At 38.5% G+C, this 19489-nt stretch overlaps 1 pseudogene; it reads left to right on the plus strand.

Annotated features, from left to right (window-relative positions):
• The first annotated feature begins 776 nt into the window (after window positions 1-776).
• LOC140245197 (uncharacterized) overlaps window positions 777-19489 on the plus strand; it is a 30125-nt pseudogene continuing 11412 nt past the window's right edge.

Genomic DNA, 19489 nt, shown 5'->3' on the forward strand with positions numbered 1-19489 from the left:
AATTGTTTGGTAAAGTGTTCGTGAAGGTTATAACTGTGTGACGTAGACCTATTTATCTTTCAGGTCACAATTCTCGTCTGACAAAAGTTACTGCATACACGCTGGCAAGCCTTGGAACTCTTCTTTCTATCATTATCGCAATAATACTACTCATTGCTTGCTGCAGTCCACTACAAAAAGGTGAGTCCGAAACACCCCCAAAAAGGATACAACAACAACAATAACACCCACCAACAGTATAAGACTTGTTCTTACTTCAACAACAGCCAACAATAGCAAAGGACCTGTTCGTATTTGTGTGATTGGTGAGCGTGTTTCAATATCATAGTATTTTGTGATATCGCCAGATACACAAATCTTCTTCATGAGGCACTTGAATAGACCTGCATTGTATACTTAAGAATATCGCACAAATATTTTTCATTTTGCATGTAAGGGTGTATGTGACAAAACATTTTGATAATCATTCCTGCCTCATCTCAAGTTGTTATCAAACCAGGGCAATTGTTGACCAGACAAGCAAGATAAATGTATGCTAGATCTATGTATTGCTTTCTAAATGCAGACAATGTTTTAGATGGAATGCCTTTGCTTAGAAAATCTTAAGATAAAGCTTTTTTTTCAAAGAATTGTATCTATTCTGATATTCAGCTTGATATTGCAGTACCGACTTACCTCTCCTCTATGTAACAGACGACACACTCCTCCTCAAGCCTCAAACCAGTCAAATGACCGCTCGATTGAAATGCAGCTGCAGTATCGGAGGGAGACTAATCATGTCTCAGCAAGCCCTGCAGGTGATGACTCTGGCACAGTGAGTCGCCCTTTACCTGACCATCCGTGCAACGGAATTGGAAGTCTGTCATTCCATCAGGAGAACCTATGTCATGTTTACCATGACACCGAGGAGGCAGACAGGATGGCTTGTCAACATGAAACAACACTAGATCAAAACGACTACTATGGGGTACATGAATACTCTTATAGGATATATCGCCATTATTAGCAGTATATTCACAATGAACGTCTACTATGTCACCGGTGTGGTTCCATGTCATTTGCTTCTGCGACAGTTGCTCCCCTGAATGTCTTAAGACAAACAGAAACCCTACTCACAAACAAAACCTAATCCTAATAATTACATCAAACAAAACCAAAAACCCTACCCTAACCCTTACTCTAACCTAAAGAAAATAAGACCGCAGCAAATGTCTCGGGAACAAAATATTGTGTAACTTTCCGGTGTAAATGTTTTCATTATATTTCTCTAATACTATAACGTTTCACATCCACTTCCAATGTAGGCATCAGCGAGTGATATTTTCTGTCAACAAACTATCAGAAAAATTATTAAATTATGACTTAATATATGTTTACCAAGTAGAACAGGAGTAAAGAGCCCAACTGACATAAAAGTATGTCTCCTATTAAAGATAAGATCGTTCTTTTTTTTGACGAGAGACATAACGCTTTGGTAAACATCGGACTCACACACAAGATGCGAACATTTGCAACGCGCATCTCCAGCGAGGCAGACTTGCTGATTTGTGTACTCTCCAGCAAATGTCGGCCTACCAAGTCATTCAACTTTAGCAAATTTGCCTAAGTTTGAATTATCAGCACAGAGAGTGAAGAAGAACACATCAATCAAGACTGTGAAGATGACAGACAACAAAGAACAATCTCTTTATCATCTGGCTTCTCAGCGTATCGCAGAGATTTGCATCTGAAGCAGAAGTTCCTGGTCCTTCTTGCACCGTAGGTTCTTCAACAGAGACTTCCTCAGACAAGGTTTTTAGGTATCAAGAAGAACCTGATAATGAGACTGAAACATGCAGAGCACCGCTGTATGTGAAGGTAGACAAAATGAGAAAAATGTAATGTATTGATAATTTTATTGTGCTTAAGATATATAGAAAAAAACTTATATAAACACAGCAGATACGTAGGATGAATACAGGAAGAATGAAACGTACATGGTCATTCATTTACTTTGTTTTGTTTCATTTCCAACGAAAGTTTAAAAAGTACAGTATAACACTTAAATATACACACGAAATCATTGCAGCTAATTTCTTTTGAGGAAAACATAGTATAATGGAATGTAATCATAGTAGACTGACTGCATTTTATTTTACGCAATGTCGCACTATTAACTATGTGATAATTTAGCTACGTATTACAATTATGCATACATTTATCGTTTTTTCCGAAACTTGTGCATAATACACTGACCTTTCTGTGATATTTAATAGTCAAAAGAATTCGATTCATGTGATAATTGTTGAAAAAATTGAATCAAACAAAGAAATGTACAAGACAAGATGATTATCTCTGTTACCATGAAAGTAACGTATGTTGTATGCCTTTATCAACGATCAACCATAAGTAGGTCTGCCCATTGGCGATTTATCGGATGACTCACATACTGCTCGATCCTGTTATTTCGCTTCCTCTGTAAACCCAACCCTATAGGCTTTTGGTAATTGATTATTTCTTAAGTTATGTGGAGAGGAAATTGAATGTACTGTGTCAAAGTGACAATAACCGAGAACTACATGTTGTTGTCTTCTTTTTAATGATATACCGTGAAATACGAAATGGAATATAGTGATATTTAAACGTAGATATTTGTGTATTTGTATGCTTGGTTATCTGTGATTGCATGCATAGAAGTTTGTGTAATTGCGGGGTGCACTCTCTCTATCCAAAAGGCGATGTCGAAATTGAGGCCGTGTTTTCTTTAAAAAGTCGTAATGATGCTTAGTGTTAGGAAAATCACATAATCATTATGAAGTAGTCCTCCTGCATTGTATAACACAAACATGTGTAATTTTCAGTAGAATGAAAGAAAATTGACATATTACGGATTTTTCTGTCCAGCATATTCTCAACTACTAGTACAGTAATGTTTGCTTGTGACTTTAATCTAAAATCTATTTATCTGCACAGCACAGCCCAAAATATACAAAGAATTGATTTTATGGACATTACTTGAACTCAGAAAATCATGATGATTTCAGATGTATGTGTTTTTCTCACGCAGAATATATGCTAATGTACCTATTTGTCTATTGTATTCCTCAGTTTGTTCTATTGTCTATTGTAATTTCTTTTGTGGATCTAAGGAAAGGCTGCGACCCGAAAACTGAAAGTGACTGATAAGAAACGGGGACATCCACTGGTGTCATTCTTCTGTTGTCAGTATACACTATGTGTGAGACTTCATGACTGACGTAATTTTTCAATGATATTCTCATGCATATACTTTACAGTAGGCCTACGGGCAGTAAACCACACGAAAAAAAAAAATCAAAATCGATGAAACAACATCACTCCATGAGAAGACGAGATGTGAATGCACATGCACTCTCTTTGTGACTGTGTGTGGTGCACGTGTTTACATCATGTCTCAACAGGCAAGACAAGGAGTTAATTTGCCTCATGAGCCGTGGTTACATAGTAAGTCATTCAGATCACGCACGCACATTCACACGTTTTATGTAAGTGTAACACTTCGCTTGACAACTGTCATTGTTAATACAGATTTCAAATTATTTCGTAGCAAGATATATCCTTAACATCGAAATGTATAGACAACATTAAGAGTATGGTTTATATTACCTTTGGTCATTTATCCATACCGAAAAAAAAAAACATTTTAAAAGATCAATTTTGATCATGGAAATAAAGCGTATGTCCTACGACGGATACACATCATTTCTTGTGAAATCTTTTGAAAGGGATCCATAAAAAGTGTAGGATGTTTTGAAGTTTAGAGGAAATATTCATTGGAAAAGGAAACAAACAGCAATTTAATGAAAATGTACATTGTAATTAAAACTAGCGAAATACATTTTTGAGGAGGTTCTGTCCCATCACAGGTGTAAAATATAATCGTTGTGAAATGTAATAAGTGTATCAGACTGCATGGTTAGCATACAACTAGAAAACAAATTCAACCAAATTTTATACTCAACTAAACATTATTGAAACACATGCTAAGTTGCTCTAGCATTATGCTTACCTACGGATGTTAACCAACATGGACACAGACTCTCACTCTCTCTTACACACACGCGCATAGACACACGCGGACACACTCACGCACACACGCTTTTTTTTTTAATGATCACTGCAGGTGAGAAGATTATTGTTTCCGAGAAACTTCACACACTTACGCTTGTTTACAAATTAAGGTGTAAACAATGGCAGAAGGCTAATCATGCAGTTGTGTGTTATGCCATTGTGGTTGCCATCACACTTATTGAATAGTGATGATTAATTTTCTGTAACTCTTATTCAATTCACTGACAACAAGTGATATCATCGATCAAACAATCATTCAAACGACCAACACTGAATATTTGTCGGAGACCTATTAGGATACTATGTGATGGTTCAAGCTTTCAACTAGCAATTCTATCCCAGTTTACATTATTATGCTTCTATACGTCTATCTTTGATCAGGACGTATTGTGAGGGCCAATTTAAAAAGAAAATAAAGGTCACTTTAAGTTCAAAATCAACTTAACTTTATATTTAAGTTAAGGTTTTGCAAGGCTGTCCGTCTGTTCAAGCACGGCTTATAACGGCGGCCCTCTGCATCATATGTATATATTATATATTGTACTGTGAATTAAGTCATTATTGGCCATATAAACATTTTGTATGTTATTTAACGTTTCATTTGTCTTTACATACAAAATATGACTTACTATGTAATATGTCAATAATTTTCAGAATTGTATTTGTGTAATTGAACCTGCCTTTGTTATTTTTGTTATTCTGAAAGAAAATATGAAATGCAGAAAATAAAATCTTTTCAAAGGCTACACATTGTATAAGCCAAGGAAACTGCAAACACATGGTCTTGCCTGGAGATTGCAGTTCTGATATTTCTCGACAAAGATACATATCTATTATTTCGTTTTCCCTCCTGTCTAAATTTCAAATCCAGAAAAAAAAGTCTCTGTAATAGATATATAAACGTGAAAAATGTCTATGATAAAGTATGGTATTTATGTGTTCAATTCTTATAATACAAATCACCAATTTTTCTTCCATTTTGATTCCATCTCCATTTCTAAGACATTTTTCACGATATTTTTGAGTGCTGGCGCTCCCAGTGTTTAAGGGAAGTGATTGACAGTATGAGGGGAAAAAAGACACATTTACTGTGATATCTACAAATTATATGTGAATACAGTATAACATCAAGAAATAATCAGAGCTGCGCCAACTATTACCCAATTGAGACGACAGTTTTCAGTGACGAATGACTGCACGGCTCGAAAGCTGAGCAAATGCAGCACATCATTCTGTACTCCGGATATGAAAACACGATTGCAAACACGATTAGAGACTTTAATCATCATTTCATTTCAAGTAATATCATTGGCATATAGTCACTGGTTAATATTTTGTGAAAGAGCATACCTGTCTTTCATGTCTAATTCTTTTGTGTACAGAGAGCTTATACGGAGACCCTGCGGTTAGGGGTTAGGGATTGTTCTCAATTAACCCTCCTCACCTCACTGCAACCGCCAGCATGACCGCCGTCCGTTAAAAAAATTCTCAATCTTAATCTATATCTCGATCTGTCTAGGACCAGAGTCACAAGGTGGTGATATTTGTCACACTAATTGTCTGTCACGGGGATACATAAACCTTTCAAGTACTTCATTGTTGAAGCCGATACGAAAGGAATTAATCGTGATCAACGGTAGTGAGACAACATGACATTAAGTTTATTCATACCAATCCAATGATTGATTAGCACTCGCCAGTGGTTACGTGAGGTTCAACTGTTTCGCATCCTTTGAAAGTGCCCTGGAGATTTTGTGAGACATCACACAATGCACTTCTGCTGGACAAATTATCAGTTTGCACACGTTGTCAAATGGATTATCTACACACGCACACGCACACACACACACACACACACACACGCACATGCTCATAGGGCGTGGCGGGAGTTGATCAGTCTTACTGAATACACAAGCTTGATCATTCTTCTTTGACGACATCAATAGTTGTAGCCTCAGCAGTCGACTTTTGAGTCGTCCTGGAGAATACGAAGGAGTCCACCTAAAACATCAATCACAACGTACTGCACACTTGGTGTAAACAATAATTTGAAATTCATTCTAGTGATCAGTGATATGAGTGGATATTCAACATTGAGTCGACATATTAGACGGAATCTTGAATACTAACGTGCAATTATCAGATTATAAGTGTTGATTAAGTATCGCGATCGAGCTCAGAAAGAATGTCTTTCTTTGTGTGGTTCTTTCCTATTCTTATCATCTTTTTCCCAACTTTTTTATTGTCCAAAGGCAATACAAAGCGTGAGTATCTTTATTGATATTTATAGTGCATCATAATAAAAGTTATTTTAAGTTCTTTGCTTTCGTGCAGACATACAGAAGGAGACAATGGACCCAAAATCATGTTTGCCTCGTCTGAATTTTCAGGAATATATGGATCGACTGTGCTATATACAGTAGATATGATAGTAGAACAAGTTTGCAAATTAAGTATTGTCAGTTTTAGATTTGATTTTAAAATGGAATGTGTAGAGTTATTTCTTTGTTATTAAGACTTTCAAACAGTGGATGACAAGATAATAAAGAAACAAATCAACACATAATGATAATATCAGCTTGCCTGGAACAGATATTGCTAAACTGAACAGCACGACTTCAACAATTCCTCAAAGGATTGGTTTCACACTACTAGCCCGAGCGATTCAGGACTTCAGACAGTTAACTGTAAAATAACTCCTTCTGATCATTTTATCTCCCGTAGATTTTACTCTCAGCTGTTCGGAAAGGCCACTAGAGCTAGAGATATTGTGCGACGAGAACTGTGTCGTCAGTGGAGATACTTGGCATGTAGAAGCACCTGAAGGACGGCGAATTCTCACTGAAATAGAATCTATCAACAACAAAGTAATGGGGTATAATATGCGGGATGAAATAGCTGACACAGAGTCTCTGATTGTGATTTGGAATTATACCCAAAGTTCCTTTGTTATATCACTGACCCATCAGACTCAGCTAAACATATGGTATATATGTCTACCCAATGAACTTCAAGATGAGGTTGAAGTGTTACGAAGGTAAGTGTTCCTGACGATTTAACGATTTTGAATAATTCTAAATAAGAATACATTTGTGGAACCCATTATGAACACTACTTAGTATTCCTCAGGTGAGTACTGATTTTTTTTTTTTTTAATTCAAGGACACGGATGAATGTGTACACAAAGGCAATGTAAATAAATATTAATGAAAGGTCGTGTTAAGACGAGAAGGTGATCCGTTTAAAGGTGGTGTTACAGTTCAGTTAAAGGAACGTTGTTTCGTTTTGTGAAAACGCATAGAATATTAGAAAGTTCTACATTTACGATGTACGAAAACACTTTCATACTATGTTTGTTTTAACTGAACCCAGTGAAATATTTCGAGAGTCACAGCAGTTCTTTTTTTAATAAAGATAATTATGAATAATGATACTTCAATCTTCTATCGTCAATGAAGATGGAAAACATGAAAGCAGAGTAGTTATGAGACTTTAATGTAAATTGTGCTAATCATATACATGAAATAATACCGCAAACACGCACAAAAACTGTAATTGTATTTTAAGCCTATTCAGAAAGTCGAGATTTGTGTGTGTGGGTGTGTGTGTGTGTGTGTGTTGGCATGTTGTTGTTGTGGTTGTGGCGGTACATTTGACAACATAATGTCATAAAAACACCAAAAAAAAAAAAAAAAAAAAAACCGGCAATCATTTTAGATACTCATTTTTATTTCTTCTCGACCATTCGACCTTAATCGATCTATCAATCTTAAGAATAATTATATTATTCATACCAAATCTTCATTTTACTGTAAATCATTATCACACCCAGCAAACAAAAAGTTTTTCATTAATTTTCCTATTCGAGGAAAACCATCGGTAAAGCTGGTTGACGGACCCTCTCCCCAGGAAGGCTTGGTGAAAATTGATCCAGACAGATATGTCTGCTATGATGGATTTACCCAAAAAGCTGCTGAACTTGTCTGCAATGAGCTTGGTTTCCCAGCGGCAGGAGAACATTGGGCAGAGACTTTGTCCAGTACAATCATAACAAAAAACAGCAGTCTGTTGCTGTCGTGTCCAGAAGGTGACCGCAGATTTGAGCAAGTATATTAAGTGTTACTGCACTAAATATGTTGTAAGCCTACATAATAATTACTTGATAGATTGATTGATTTTATTGAAAATAATTTGTAACAAAAAAAAAATCAATAACAATGAAAAAGAAACTAAAGCTTGCTTTGACATCTTGATAACGAGGCATCTTTGGATTGAGACCAGGGAGATATCAATGTTGTGTAGGACATTGTCAAAAATTTCTGTAGCGAGGGGACACGCTTTGTCCCTTCCTAGAAACTTATCACAACGTGTAGAAGGAAGCATAATGCGAATACCTATTGATGGCTCACTTCACTTTTCACTTTTAAAGCAAATATCTTTCCTGCACGTAAAAATGTAGTGAATTGGTCTATTTTGCAATGGACTTAAGAACGAATAAACAATAATAATCATTCGTGGTTCGCCTCATCAGAATCCGCGGCAGACTGTTCGTTTGAGAAGACGACTTTCAAATTGACGTTTGGATCCAAGAATGAGGGAACATTTTTGTTTCAAATTTTTCAAAGGATTTTTGTTTGTTCTTATTTAGATTTGTATAAAGTGTTAGATATAATATGTGCGTGTATGTGTATTGTACATGTTTTGCTGTTATAATTATAATTCAGTGTTTAAATTGCTTTTCCACGGGTATTGTACCTTTTCATGAGGTAACTTAGAAAAATGATTTGAAATGAAAATTGACTGTAAATGTATACGGTTGGATAACATTGAAAAGGGGTAACTGAAAAAAAACAAACAAACATATTATTCTTTCTTGTCGGTTTTCTTGAGGAATTGTACAATAACGATGATAATTCATGGCCCTTTTCGTCTCGTAATATTTAAGTGGGTCTCACCATATAACTTCACAGGTAAGCAACGATTAATGGATTGCTCATATGCAACAAGGACGTGTTCGTTGGAAAAGACTGTCAGATTGAAATGCAAAGGTAAAATAACTATTGCAGCTTTCTGTCTCATATGTACTTAAAATGAAAAGAAAGAAAAATCATGTGTTGAATTCAAATAGTTGAACCTAATAAAAAAGAAAACAATGCCACGGGTACCGTCCCACTTTGATGATATTGTTCAGCAATTATCCATCAATATCCTGCAACTTTGTGAATGATGTGTTGATGGCGCTGTATGAATGCTGTTTCATTGTCACCACCATCCAACGTAACAGAAAATGACTCCGCAGATGACATCAACCAGAGATAATAATTATAGTCATTGGAAAACGTAACAGGTGAAGGAGATTAGCTTGGCAATAGTGCGTCATAATTCCATACTCTATTAGAAACAAAAAACATTCGAGTTGTCAGAACTCTCTTCGACTTCAGAATCCGGGCAGTCAAATATCATACACGTTTAGTTCTGAGAAATAATCATATTCCTCTTTTTTTTTCCTCGTCAAGTTATCGTCAAATTGATATGAGCAGTGAAATTCTCAGAGATGACAAAAAAATATATAGATTTTGATATACATGCACATGATAGTCTCGAACTGAACTTGCCAGAATATAAGATACTCAAAGCAAGTCAATGCAAGAGAATCAACTTTAAAATCATGCTAAATCAATGTCACGCTCATTGAATTACAAACAAGATATTCCTTTGCGTGTCAAACATGAGAAAGACAACAATTCATCGGACAAGCGATCTATTTAAAGGATAGATTTTTTGTTTTGTGTTTGTCGACAGTCATATTTAATGAATCTCAAAAAGCAAGAGAAAAAACAAACAAACAAGAGAATCAACTTTCAAAATTCTAAATTGATATCACGCTCACTGGATTACAAACAGGATATTCCTTTTGATGTGTCGATCATGTAATATTCTGTCGACCAACAATTTATCGGACGAATGGTCTATGCACAGGATTTTTTTTTTTTTTTTTTTGGTCGCTGTCCGACATTCAATTTAAGTGAATCTTAAATATAATTTATGTCTAACTTTGGTATAACTCTAAATTATTTGTAACTTAAAAGAAAACTACTGAAGCAAATTCTGTTTTTTCCCTTTAATTGCTTTTTTTTTTTTAAAGATTCACTGGGGTCATGTGATCACCCGGGTCAAGTGCCTAATGGTCGTTGGGACTCCAGTAAAACGAACTTTAGTTCTAAATTAACTCTAACCTGCGACAAAGGTTACGTCATCAATGGCAGCTCGACAATACAGTGTGTGGGACTACCTGGTTGGTCAACCTACTTCCCGGTTTGGAATGCTTCAGTCCCGTCTTGCTCGAGAGTCGAATTTGAGAGAGACGATATAATACAGGAAGGTATCTCATCTTTTCAAAAATTTGATACTTTTATATCAAACCAACAAAGAATATGCAAGCTGTCCTTCAAGTTTTGTCAATGGTTTCAAGTTGATTGTTTTTGATATTCATGCCTGAATGTGATAAGTGTATGGTAAATTTCTCTTTCAGGTGATAAACATCATGAGACAAAAGCAATTGCATACACCGTGGGAACTCTTATTTGTGCCATCATGACACTCGCAATACTTTCCATTGTTTTGTGGAAGCTCTTACATCTCAAGGTCTTTACTGTTGAATAGTACCTTTCTTTCCAGAGAATTATTCGAAATTTTCTAACGTCAACAAATAATTTAGTCTACTATATAATGTTTCTTTCCATTCCTTTCAGCTCGTAATGACATGTGTTTCTATAATGTTATCATAATAACACGGGTGCAATAATTATAACAATGATGCTAATATGGCATTGTCACTTGACAAAGAAACAAGCCTCTGAGCGTTGAGTGTCAGAGTACAAAATGATGATGGATATGTCGGGTTGCACGGATAGAAGAAAATGCCTATATCTGTTAAAGTTTTCCCTCTAACAGAATATATCAATCAGCTTTTCATCAGCACCGTAGCTCTTGATACCTTATTGTCTGATAACATAGAAAAACTGTACTATAAGTGTTTCAAGTTATTCGTTTCCTTATTTTTTGCCTGAAGGTTATACTTATTCAACACCTTTATCTTTCAGGTGATAATGCTCATCAGACAAAAGTGATTGTGTACGTCTTAGGTACTTCTCTTACTGTCATATTCGCACTCCTTATACTATCCACTGCTTGGTGTAACCGGTTACGGAAAAGGTGAGTCGCAATCAACCAGAACAAAAAGCAAGGGGGAAAAAAAAACAACCAAACAAACAAACAAACGACAAACACATGTTCATGTATTTCTGAATCGGGTGAAGTTTAAAAGAGGAATCAAATTTCATTGCACTGATTTATGTATTGCTTAGTATTCGAATCTTGTTGATAGGCACTTGAGTATATTGCATTATTACGTATAATGTGTTTTCAGTGTTTACAAAAGCATTTTCTTTCTGTATATATGCGTAGGGCAAAAACGTGTAACAGTCACTCGAATGAACGTTTCCTGGCTCATTTCAAACTGTCATTCAAAAACGTAACTGTGCAACAGACAAACAAAAGAAAATGTATCTAGAAACTGTGTATTACTTCATATTATAGAAACATGAAAAACCGTGTTTGATAAGGAATACCTTTGCTGGAAAAAAATAGAAGATAAAACCGTTTTTTTTTCTCAATTTCTTTCCATTTATTTCTTCTCTTTCTTTACATCATGGGACGCAGACTTTCACAAACTGCAAACAAGTCAAATGACCCCTCGAATGACGGGCGGCAACAATGTCCGAGGGAGACCGATCGTGGTGTCTCATTGAACCCTGCCAGTGTTGACTCAAGCGCATCCATGAGTCGCCCTTTGCCTGACCATTCCAAACTAGTAACTCTCTCTGCTCATCAGGAGAACCCAGATCACGTCTACCAACACATTGCGGAGGTAAATAAGATGCCCTGTCACCATGCTGGAGTAGAGGCACCTTCTCTTACTCACGAATATCTTAGCCTGCAGGAAACACCACCAGAACAAAACGAGTGTTATGAGGAACATGAATACGCTACCAGGATATGGAAATAGCGCCATCATTGGCAGTCTATTCCCAAACGTAAGCCTTCCCTTGTCACTGATGTATGATGTCAGTGGCGTACCGTGGGTCAAGACATTGGGGGGGGGGGGGGCGCCTTATGGCAGCAACATCAGAATTGCATAACGGTATAAATAAATGCGAGCGAGCTGAGCGAGCGAGCTTGAAAATTTTGACATTTTACAGTCCCCTAACTGCCGTTTGTAGCTATATATAATAATATAATTTGCTTTTGAAGTTAAGGGCGTTGCACTGGGCGCAACTGCTGGCCGTTGCTGGCAGTAACATGAATGGCATAGCGATTAAATGCGAGCGAGCGAAGCGAGCGAGCTTGAAAATTTTGTCATTTTACAGTCCCCAAACTGCCGTTTGCAGCTATATATTTTCGCTTTGGAAATTATTGGGAGGGGGCGCACCGGGCGCAACTGCTGGCAATTACTATATGCTGACAGCAACATCAGGAGAATTGCATAACGATTAAATGCGAGAGAGCGAAGCGAGCGAGCTTGAAAATTTTGACATTTTACAATCCAAAAACTGCTGTTTGTAGCTATATATTTTTGCTTTGGAAATTATGGGGAGGGGGCGCACCGGGCGCAACTGCTGGCAATTACTGACAGCAACATCAGGAGAATTGCAAAGCGATTTGCGAGCGAGCGAAGCGAGCGAGCTTGAAAATTTTGACATTTTACGCTACAGTCCCCAAACTGCCGTCTGTATCTATATTTTTTCGCTTTGGAAATTCGGGGCGGGGGGGGGGGGGCGCACCGGGCGCAACTGCTGGCAATTACTGGCAGTAACATCAGGAGAATGGCATATAACGGTTGAATGCGAGCGAGCTTGAAATTTTTGACATTTTACAGTCCCAAAAATGCCGTTTGTAGCTATATTTTTTCGCTTTGGAAATTAAGGGGAGGGGGTGCACGGGGCGCAACTGCTGGCAATTACTGACAGCAACATCAGGAGAACTGCATAACGATTAAATGCGAGCGAGCGAAGCGAGCGAGCTTGAAAATTTTGACATTTTACAGTCCCAAAACTCCCGTTTGTAGCTTTATTTTTTCGCTTTGGAAATTAGGAGAAGGGGTGCACCGGGCGCAACTACTGGCAATTGCTGGCAGTAACATCAGGAGAATGGCATAACGATTAAATGAGAGCGAGCGAAGCGAGCGAGCTTGAAAATTTTGACATTTTACAGTCCCAAAACTGCCGTTTGTAGCTATATTTTTTTTTCGCTTTGGAAATTCGGAGGGGGGGGGGGGGCGCACCGGGCGCAACTGCTGGCAATTACTGGCAGTAACATCAGGAGAATGGCATATAACGGTTGAATTGAAATTTTTGACATTTTACAGTCCCAAAAATGCCGTTTGTAGCTATATTTTTTTTTCGCTTTGGAAATTAAGGAGAAGGGGCGCACCGGGCGCAACTGCTGGCAATTGCTGGCAGTAACATCAGGAGAATGGCATAACGATTAAATGCGAGCGAGCGAAGCGAGCGAGCTTGAAAATTTTGACATTTTACAGTCCCAAAACTCCCGTTTGTAGCTATATTTTTTCGCTTTCGAAATTAAGGAGAAGGGGCGCAACGGGCGCAACTGCTGGCAATTGCTGGCAGTAACATCAGGAGAATGGCATAACGATTAAATGCGAGCGAGGGAAGCGAGCGAGCTTGAAAATGTTGACATTTTACAGTCCCAAAACTGCCGTTTGTAGCTATATTTTTCGCTTTGGAAACTCAGGAGGGGGGGGGGGGGCGCACCGGGCGCAACTGCTGGCAATTATTGGCAGTAACATTAGGAGAATGGCATATAAGGGTTAAATGCGAGCGAGCGAAGCGAGCGAGCTTGAAAATGTTGACATTTTACAGTCCAAAAACTGTCGTTTGTAGCTACATGTATGTTTTTTTTTTTTTGCTTTGGAGGGAGGGGGCGCCCCCTGGATCCGCCACTGGTAGTCAAGGGTGTTGGTTTATGTTCATGATTGGGGGAGTATGACCAGCGAGAGGGCGTCGAAGTGACCAAGCGGGAGAAGGATGTCCAAAATCTGCACTTTATATAGAGCATCCCCTAATTTGTTTGCGTTTGTGAGTTGTGTGTGTTTCATAATAGATGGAAAAGTTAGGAAATAGCCAAGGTCAAGTCTTATTAGTGGCAATGCAAGGCATTTTAATATAGACTATTATGTAAAGCAATACTGCAAAATCAATGATCAAGCTTTGTTAGCAAATGCGCACAACCTATCAAACATCACATTGCGTAACATTGCAGCGACTCTTTTTGCCATTCCGATGTTCTGAGTACACTGCGCACATCCTGCTTATATTCAAAATGCCAACCAGGAATCACGCTGAATCACAATCTTTTGTCGTCTCCGGGCTTTTTTAACAATGTTTCACTATAATACCTCTTTAGTTATATGGTAAAAAGAAATCTTAGAAAAATATCTTTTTTCTTGATCATCCTTTCATGTCGATTTCAAAATCAGTTTACTAACCCTCGAATTACCATTTTGGTATTTTTTTCCTCTTTTTTCCTTTTTTTCCCTTTTTTTTTAACCAGCGGATTGGGGGGGGGGGGCGGCAGGTGCCCCCCCCCCATGCCCCCCCCCCCCCGTAGTTACGCCACTGTACAGTCAGACCATTAAGTTATGTTACTCCCGCACGCACTGCGCACGGGGCTGCTTCGTGCGGCTGCGTGCGGTTTCGCACGGGTGCGTGCGGCTCCGTGCCATTTCATACGGCCTCGTGCGGGTGCGTGCGCTTCTGTACGCCCCCGTGCGACCCCGTGCGACCTCGTGCGCCTCCGTGCGGCTGCGTGCCAGTCAGTGCGCCTCCGTGCGGCTGCGTGCCACCGTCGAGTGCGGACCATCTGGCACGCTACCGTGCGAGGTGTTGGCACGGTACCGTGCGTGGTGCTGGCACGCTACCGTGCGAGTCCGTGCGAATCTAGCATCCTGCTAGTCCCGACACGGGACTCTTATCTTTTTTTCACTCTCTCATACGCCCTCATTGGCGGTATACGAAGGCAGTCTAGGCAGTGGACTAGCATCCTGCGTGCGAATCCATTGGAGGCCGTGCGTGCATGCATTGTAAATAATAATATCCCTTTTGTAAGTGTGTGCTCATGACTATGTGTGCGCCTGCGTGTCCATGTCTGTGGATCCGTGCCCATGCCTGTGTGCCTGCAAGCGATCGCGAGAAGACGATACGATGTACACACTGTACAATGTTCAATAAAAGCCCTTACAAGTCTGTGCAACTGCGTATTACATGTAAACACTCATGCCTGTCCAAAAATGGACGATTTTCTACATTGCAGAGATCACTTGCAATCTTTCTAAGAATATGGAGTACCATCACCGTGTGTACATGTATCTCTCCTTGCAAAGAAATTAGAAAAATTGTGTGGTTGTATGTGTGTCTTTATCACTCGATAACTTGAACAGTGTAGAAATAATCATGGTAATAATGACAATTAACAACAACAGAGAAAAACTATTGTATTTACATCAAGGGAACCATTTGTTGATGATGATGATGATGATGATGATGATGATCACTCAAAAGGTAATAATAAATGTACATTGTAGATGTTCCATATTGTTACATTATCAGTATGGTGTATTAGTATTTTTACTATTTTTGCCTCTCTTAAAAAAAAACACACACACACACACACACATTCTTTGTCCTTTCTGATATTCCCCGAAAGCTTTGAAATATATGTAGAGCTTACACATTGTCGTAAGCAGGAGATAAAAAAAAAAACATCGTCGCTGCAGGATAGGTCGGTACATTAACAGTTTCCGTCTCGATAGGTTTGTAATCTTGGCAAAATATATATATACATATACATAGATTAAGAAATATAAATATACATATATATATATATATATATATATATATATATATATACATATACACAAATATATATAGATATTGATTGAATCGTTTCTTTATTCAAGAAAATGTTTTACATTACACCACCGGTCTAGTTATCCCAAGGTTTCTTTGAAAATGCTGCAAGCATCAAAATATCAAACATCGTAATTTTTATATACAATTTCCCGTGAATGCTAAGCGTATGAGAGAAAGAGATAGAAAAGAACAAAAAACTTCTGCCATATGTCTTGTTTCTCGCTTTATTGCAGCGTATGTCATTGTCGAAGTATAAATGCTATGATAAATGTTGGTAACAACCACATGAGAACTTGCACATTCGATTCCCAACAACCATTAAATCATTGGGGTCCGTAAAAAAGGTTACATAATACATACGAAGCACCTCATTATAATGTATTCGATGGACCGGTGCAGAAAAACTGGCTGTCTGTAATCGGCCTTTGAACATCTCTATTATGCTCATAATCCCCGACTTTTCAGATGGCGGCTACGAGCGCGTCCAGGGATGTTTTTGTATCAACATTCTGACTATTCATGGAGGTACAATGTAACCTGATACTCTGGCCACCTGGTCTATTCAAAGTATTATTGCGTAATACACGCGCGTAATTACATGTATGATGTAGTTTTTGTGTGACGTCATAAAGCTGCGCAGCCTTTTGCGATGTATTCATCATAGGGTCAGATTGTATGTCATTGAGTTGTTAGAGTAACCCTTAAATCATGACTCACTAGCACACAGGTTTGTTCATCCGGTAGAGCAAAAGCTGTGGAGCAAACTTTAATATTAGGTAAAGACCGCACGGTTGACGGGACGACGGACGTTGCCGCCAAACCCAACGGAAGTACGGAAGAGATTTCTGTTATTTCGCTACATTGTAAAGACAGAATAAACTGACCAGAAAGAATATAAATTATTAGTGGAAAAGTGAGCAAAGAAAATGGGATTCCATCGGGATTCGAACCCGAGACCTCCGGATTGCTAGACCGGTGCTCTACCGACTGAGCTATAGAAAGCCCTAGTGCAGTGTTCGTCCCAGAAACCCTTAATTCTCAATGCTCGGGTGGTCAGAAGCTATAGCAGTGTGTTTGTGTGTGACACACACGCACACACTTGAACCTGGCATAAACCCGAAGGATAATTCAACTTGGGGATAAATGCGAGGGATCACCGAAGTGATGCAGCTTTTTTGAGTTTGTAACAAATAAAGACAGAATAAACTGACCAGAAAGAATATAAATTATTAGTGGAAAAGTGAGCAAAGAAAATGGGATTCCATCGGGATTCGAACCCGAGACCTCCGGATTGCTAGACCGGTGCTCTACCGACTGAGCTATAGAAAGCCCTAGTGCAGTGTTCGTCCCAGAAACCCTTAATTCTCAATGCTCGGGTGGTCAGAAGCTATAGCAGTGTGTTTGTGTGTGACACACACGCACACACTTGAACCTGGCATAAACCCGAAGGATAATTCAACTTGGGGATAAATGCGAGGGATCACCGAAGTGATGCAGCTTTTTTGAGTTTGTAACAAATAAAGACAGAATAAACTGACCAGAAAGAATATAAATTATTAGTGGAAAAGTGAACAAAGAAAATGGGATTCCATCGGGATTCGAACCCGAGACCTCCGGATTGCTAGACCGGTGCTCTACCGACTGAGCTATAGAAAGCCCTAGTGCAGTGTTCGTCCCAGAAACCCTTAATTCTCAATGCTCGGGTGGTCAGAAGCTATAGTAGTGTGTTTGTGTGTGACACACACGCACACACTTGAACCTGGCATAAACCCGAAGGATAATTCAACTTGGGGATAAATGCGAGGGATCACCGAAGTGATGCAGCTTTCTTGAGTTTGTAACAAATAAAGACAGAATAAACTGACCAGAAAGAATATAAATTATTAGTGGAAAAGTGAGCAAAGAAAATGGGATTCCATCGGGATTCGAACCCGAGACCTACATTCTGACATTAGGATTGACGGTATTTGCACTCGCAGGTTTGAAGGCCTAAAATCATTACATCACTTTGGAAAATAAGGAAAAGACAATAATATGTTTATTGAAATAAACGACATTTCTTCCGATATTCTTCGACCTCTCATAAGAGACGGCTAATATTGCTGAACCGATCCTCTCTTAGTAATATGCCAAAAGTGTAAACCAATATCTGTTTTCTTGTGTATACCAATCATCCCCCGATTAAAGACAGAAAATGAAGTACTATTCTCATTCAATAAACATAATGTATAAAGGAAACGAACATTTGCTGCAATCGTTTATGAATATGAAAATGCTGCAATGCGATTTCACGAAGTCTAAAGGAATTGATGCATGTAGGTCTACCTAAATGCAGAGAAAGATATATAAAAAAATACACAGGCACAATAAGTGCATAAACCACTTCAATAGCAGCATGAAAACATTTGATTACATCAAGAGATGGACAAGAACATTTCATGCTTTTATTGCTCGAAATACCTTGCTCCTAAACAAAGTGATAAAGTGTAAATTGAAGCGATGGGTTATCACATCTCCGTCTCTCGCAAAATTGTATCACCACTTTCTACAAATATGAATAAAAAATAAATGTGTTTCGACACAGAGTTGCCATTTTCGACCAGGCGCGCCGGAAGCAGTTTTGGATTGGGGGGGGCAAACATTGGAGGGGGCTCAAGATTAGACCATGCATATGTTACACAATATACACATACACACACACACACACACACACACACACACACATCTATTATTTATATAGCCTATATATGTATATATATATATATATATATATATATATATATATATATATATATATATCTATGTAAAGTGGCGTATGGTGGGTCGAAACGTGGGGGAACCATAAAGTCATTTTGACGGTCTGTATGCTTGTGCGTGTGTGCGTGAGCAATAATGGGACTACTATACATTACGGAATGTGATACATTCAACAACGCAGTCATTGAGGAACATTGTAAGTTTTCCTTACATGGATTATGGAATGACGGTGTGAAGCGATCGACAAATTATATACTGTCAGCAACATAAGGTGAATGGCATAACAATAAAATGCGAGCGAGCGAAGCGAGCGAGCTTGAAAATTTTGATATTCTACAGTTCCAAAACTGGAGTTTTAATTGTAGCTTTGAAATAAATGGGGGCGCATCGGGCGCAACTGCTGGCAATTATTGGCAGCAACATTAGGAGAATGGCATAACGATTCAATGCGAGCGAGCAAAGCGAGCGAGCTTGAGAATTTTGACATTTTACAGTCCCCAAACTCCCGTTTGTAGCTATATCTTTCGCTTTGGAAATTAAGGGGGAGGGGGCATCGGACGCAACTGCTGGCAATTACTGGCAGCAACATTAGGAGAGTAGCATAACGATTCAATGCGAGCGAGCGAAGCGAGCGAGCTTGAAAATTTTGACAT

Source organism: Diadema setosum, chromosome 22 (assembly GCF_964275005.1).
Source record: "Diadema setosum chromosome 22, eeDiaSeto1, whole genome shotgun sequence".
NCBI classification, from domain to species: Eukaryota; Metazoa; Echinodermata; class Echinoidea; order Diadematoida; family Diadematidae; genus Diadema; species Diadema setosum.